Source organism: Thunnus thynnus, chromosome 14 (assembly GCF_963924715.1).
Source record: "Thunnus thynnus chromosome 14, fThuThy2.1, whole genome shotgun sequence".
Taxonomy (NCBI): Eukaryota; Metazoa; Chordata; class Actinopteri; order Scombriformes; family Scombridae; genus Thunnus; species Thunnus thynnus.
In genome coordinates, this window is record NC_089530.1 from 30,957,903 (window position 1) to 30,963,052 (window position 5,150).

General features: G+C 38.1%; 1 long non-coding RNA gene across 2 annotated transcripts; it reads right to left on the reverse strand.

The window, feature by feature from the left end:
• Positions 1–369: 369 nt before the first annotated feature.
• Positions 370–5,052, reverse strand: LOC137197498 (uncharacterized). 2 transcript variants are annotated; one of them, XR_010931442.1, is made up of 3 exons: positions 4,569–5,052; positions 2,998–3,072; positions 370–720 (listed from the first exon to the last, which is right to left on the reverse strand). It is a non-coding gene; the product is annotated as an uncharacterized lncRNA (long non-coding RNA). The 2 variants fall into 2 exon arrangements; XR_010931441.1 differs by having other exon boundaries at positions 2,998–3,133.
• Positions 5,053–5,150: the final 98 nt, after the last annotated feature.

Sequence of the window (5,150 nt, forward strand, 5' to 3'; positions counted from 1 at the left end):
AGTAACAATTGCATACAAACTCCTTATCAATTTTGCCTGAAACTTTCACTTTCTTCTTTAACATTTTAAGAACTGAGCAGATAATGAGCTGAAACACACCTTCAAACTGTGAGTGGGGGCTCATTCTCACAAGCCATAAATCTTACTGAGTTTAGTCCATGTTCAGACATCATGCCACTCGTGATCTGAAAGTTCCTGAATCATGGTAAGGACTCGAGGGTTCACATGAAGATGGAATGTGCTTGTTTTCTCCACTTTTGTGCCCTCTTTGTTAGAGCCTGTAGAAACTTTTTGCTCTTGATCCACATTCCGTGTGAAAGTTTCTTTTAGCCTAATTCCAGTGAGTTGCTTGAAGTGGACTGCCATCCCAAGTTCGTTGAACCAAAATGGCCACTCTTCCAAGAGGTATTTTAAATTTTTTCCCTGGTTGACTTGTTTACGCTGTGTGTAGAAAGTCAACTTCATCAGATGTTTGACCTCCTCTCAATTTGCATCGCTTTCACATCATCTTTAGTTTTTCTTTCTTTTCCTGCTGGGTCTCTGGGGTTTCTCCAGTTTCTGACAGTAAATCAGCTTCCTCAATGAACTGTAAATCATCATATGTCTCCACCCCTAGGGATTGTAAGGTCTCCTCTAGAATATCTTTCGTCATCTCTGGAAGGTCAGGTAAGACCTCAGTGATAGCGGTGCGAAGAAATGTTTGCTCCAAGTCCATTGTTTCTAGAATCATGGAAGATTGACACCAGTTTTTAAGATTACAAATGAAAGAAGACAAAAGTAATTAGACATTTAGTCCAATAACACTGCACATATATACAAATCAGTTTTATGTCACTTTCATATTTTTCAAATAGTGTTGTGTCCCTTTTCTGTGCATATATATGCATTTTTAGCATGGTTTCTCCACCAAAGTGACTATGATCATGTTTACTTCGACAACACACTGAGTTTCAGTGGTATGACTTGGTGCCCATTAACAATGTATGATGGCAACGGATAAAAATCTACCAAGTTGTCAATATTAAGACATTGCAAGCTTGTACTCTGTTTTGTCAATGAGTACAGATGGTATTCAAAATTATAGTCAGCTTTATGTATCTCCATCACAAAATACACAGCTGCATCTTTTTGAATTAAAATCATGAGAAGTTCTCCAAACTCCATGACCTTTGACACAAGGAAATACCCTTTTTTATATGATGTACCCTTATACTGTATGTCTGTGGAAACACTAGTAATGTGTTCTGAAAAGCCAAACTGTCTCATTGCATGTTTAATTGCGTCACTGTAAAAGGTTGGGATAAAAAGTACAACTGTCTTTGACTTTCAGAAACTGACTGCATCCTGGCCCAGTTGAAAGATATGCCTGAAACATCTGATGTCTTTCAGATAAAGTTAGGCAGATGTTTTTAAAGTTTTCCAAATGCCTGGCACATATCTTAAAGTAGCTGTGTTTACTTTCAAAACGCATCGTCCATACTCTGATCAAGGGACCGAATTTAAAAATTAGTGCTGGATAGTGCCGCAAGAAATGGTGTTTTGGTTTTAGTGGACTCTCAGGAAATAAACACTTTATGGATTCCAAGTATTCTTGGATTATAATATCAAGATAGGCTACCTGTGACAATGAAATATTTTGCGCACAAATCATATCAATGATATTTTTAAGCTGGAGAGTTAACTGCCACACATCATCTTCTGGATCATGCACTTTGTCCCCAATTAATACAGGCAGCAACCTTAGGAAATTCCAGTTCTGAATGGCTTGACCCGAAAGCTTGGATGCCTCAGAGTTGACAGCGCATGGCTTTGTCAGGGCGTCAGATCCTTTGAACTTAAACTGCTTGATGCGCCAGTTCAAAAAGGGAATATGTAAGCCATTTCTTTTTCTTAATGAAATACTTCAAGTACAGTGCAACATCATGGGATAAGACACCCTCAAATATGCCATGGTGTTACACTTCCCAGGCTTGGGACAATGTTGACAGTTAAAGTATCCTGAAACAGGATTAGTAAGACAATGAAAATATGCTACCATTCAGTGTGGCTGCTCTCGTCAGAATGACAATGTTTATTAAATGTGCTTTCCAGCATAAAGTCTGAAGTTTGATCATGAAATACACACAACAAAATCAATACAACAGACTGTGAGATGCTCATCCTCACTTTTCACTTAATGCACATTAGAAATATATCCCTTCAGTTTACTAATTTACTGTTATTAAGAGAACTGAACAGCTCTTACTGAAGACAATTTAACATCACATTTAAGACCATGAGCACTACCATTAAAGGTTTTATAACCAGTGAGCAACCTAACTATTCTGCAAATCTAACTCAACTGTAACACAAATAAACAAACAAAAACAAGCACTTCGTAACACTTATAATTCAGAAACCCTCAGGCTTGTAACACAAACGTACAGGAGCAGAGAATATGATTACCCAAACGCTCGTTAAAACTGCGTAGCTGTGTGAGTCTAAAAATAGCAACACAACAAAAGTAGTCCTGACGTTGATTCAGTACCTTCGTAGCTAGCATAACTTTACTCATTTGCACATACGCAAATTTATTCACTAGCACTCAGACAAGTTCTCAACATGTAGTAGAACATGGTAATATGCCGATTTCATGACAGCAAATGTATTTATACACTTAAATACATACCTGAAACAGGATTAGTGAGACAATGGAAACATGCTACCATTCAGTGTGGCTGCTCTCGTCAGAATGAGACACAACGGCAGCTCAACACAATATAAAGTCCAGAGTCCTAGTAGCACCTAGTCTCACTCGGCCACCTATTGGCATCACTAGTGTAGTGCACCTAAATTAAGGAAGTCAACAGGGGCTGCCAACTTATTATTCTGATTTATCACAATTAACAAAACAAAAATGTGACTATACATTTTGTGTATACTACAATGGCCTAAACAAGGTGGAAGACCAGGCTGGCAAACATGAAAAGATTTAAGAGCATTGAAAACGAAGTTTACCTTTATGCCTTTGATGTCTTGACTGTCTTGAGCTTGGATATCACCAACAGCAGAATCGTAACTTTCAGGCGTGCGCTGTGGACCACATACATTTGGATCATCACTCTCAAACTCACTTCGCGTGATTTCACAGTACCTACAAAAGTAATGAGAATGACTAAAATTTTCAGTAAACCCACTAATGCCATGTGAACCCAAATTATCACCGGCAATACAATTCAGAGCCCCTTTTACAATATCACCACCTACAGTTATCCCATTTTCCTCCAGATCTTTTAAATCCTCTAATATCTTAATATCTGTGAGAAAACCTTAGCACATCCAATTTTTTTCAGGTCATTATCTCCACACAACAGGACAAGGGACATATGATCAGTACTGGAACGCACGTGAGCTAGTAAATTTGCCACAGAAAGATAGACCACAACAACGTTGTGTTTTTTCTTAGAGGAGCCAAGGGGATTGACTACTTCAAAAGCATCCTGATACAGAATTAGCCTCAGGCATCCTGGATTTTCAATGAAGAATTTGTTGGACTTAAAGTTTTGTTCATCACTTATGTCACCCAAAATATCTGAGTCTGTTTCACAAGACTTTTGTGACACTGAATTCTTCCACAATTCGGATCCTAAAAAGCTATTTAATGTTTGTTTGTTTCACAGGTATGTAGTAAGCAAACCTTTGTGTCATATTTTCATCATTTCCCAATGTTGTCTGTATTGTTGAAGCTGGAAGAAGGAGCTGCCCTTGCAGTTTTAGGTAGAATAAACATATATTTTTAAGAAAGGTCTCATTGAAATTCTGTGGCAAATCAATGCTTTCGTTTGTTGTTGTTGCATCATGTAAGCTTTGAGAAGCATCTTTACATGCAGAAGACTGAGAAATAGTTTCCTTGTACATGTTACTTATGCTATCTGCTGAACATGCTCTATGTTTCCTGGACATATGAGCAGTAAATGATGACTTCACAGTGAACGCGTTTTACAGCCAGTTACTGGACATGCCACAGGTCGCCCCTCCTCTATATGCTCTTTCAAGTCGGATATAAGTTCTTTCGCTGCGTGAAATTGGTGCAAACACAGCGAAATTGCACACATAAGATCTGTAACAACAGCGCTAGCAGTAGCAGAGGATGCCGGCAAATTGTTAACACGATAGAAATGAGCTTTGAAAGCTGCGTAAGTACAAAATGTGCGCTTGCAGTCCGCGCCAACACATTTAAAAAAACAACGGGGTTCGTTCCCGTGAACTCTACAATGCAGCACATAACCCCTCAACGTATCTGGTGTTTTGCTGCAAAACGGTAGGTAATCATTTTTGCAAGCTACCAAACAACAACAATAACCAAACGTTTTTTACCTTCTTCAGACGACGCTGAAAAAACCACCGCTCCACAACAACATGGAAAAAGCAAATTGAAAACAAGCATGAAACCCACCAGACTAATTAACCCCGTCAGTCGGCGTTAACTCTGCAAAGTATACCTTCGGTCACAAACAGAGGCTAATATTTTTCGAACAAACGGTCATGTTATGTATTTCAAGTTTGAAGAAAATGAAACGTTAGAATACCTGCGTCCATGATACCACCACGTAAACACAGCTCGAGGTGCCGGCAGGTTGGGCACACGGCACACAAGCCACGAGCAGCTGGCTCCTCCCGCGATAATTCTTTAGTCCAATGAAAGAACAGAAACATCTACTGATCTGTCAGTTGATGATAGAGAGCTTATGGGCAGAGTTCATCTATTTTGAAATTCAAATACAGACGTTTGTTTTGTTATGTAAAATTTACATCGAAAATCATTACTAGATGACATTCTCAAATGAAAAAACTGAAACTTTTCGTTTTATCATTTACAATTGATCATTCCCATTACCATTCATATGTAAATATCTTCAAATAAAAATTGAAACTTGAATTAAATGATAATAATGATTTTCTTTCAATTTCAATATGGTGTGACAGGCAGGCAAAATAACTTTTTGTCAATGTCCTAAAATGTATTGACCTAACTGTAAATCCGCCATTCGTCTGTCCACAATATTTACAAATGTTCACCTATACTTAGCTATGCAAAGCACAGTTTATTTTGTTTGTGAACATAGATAGGAATAAAAAGGTTTCATGTAACATTTGTCGATATCCATTGG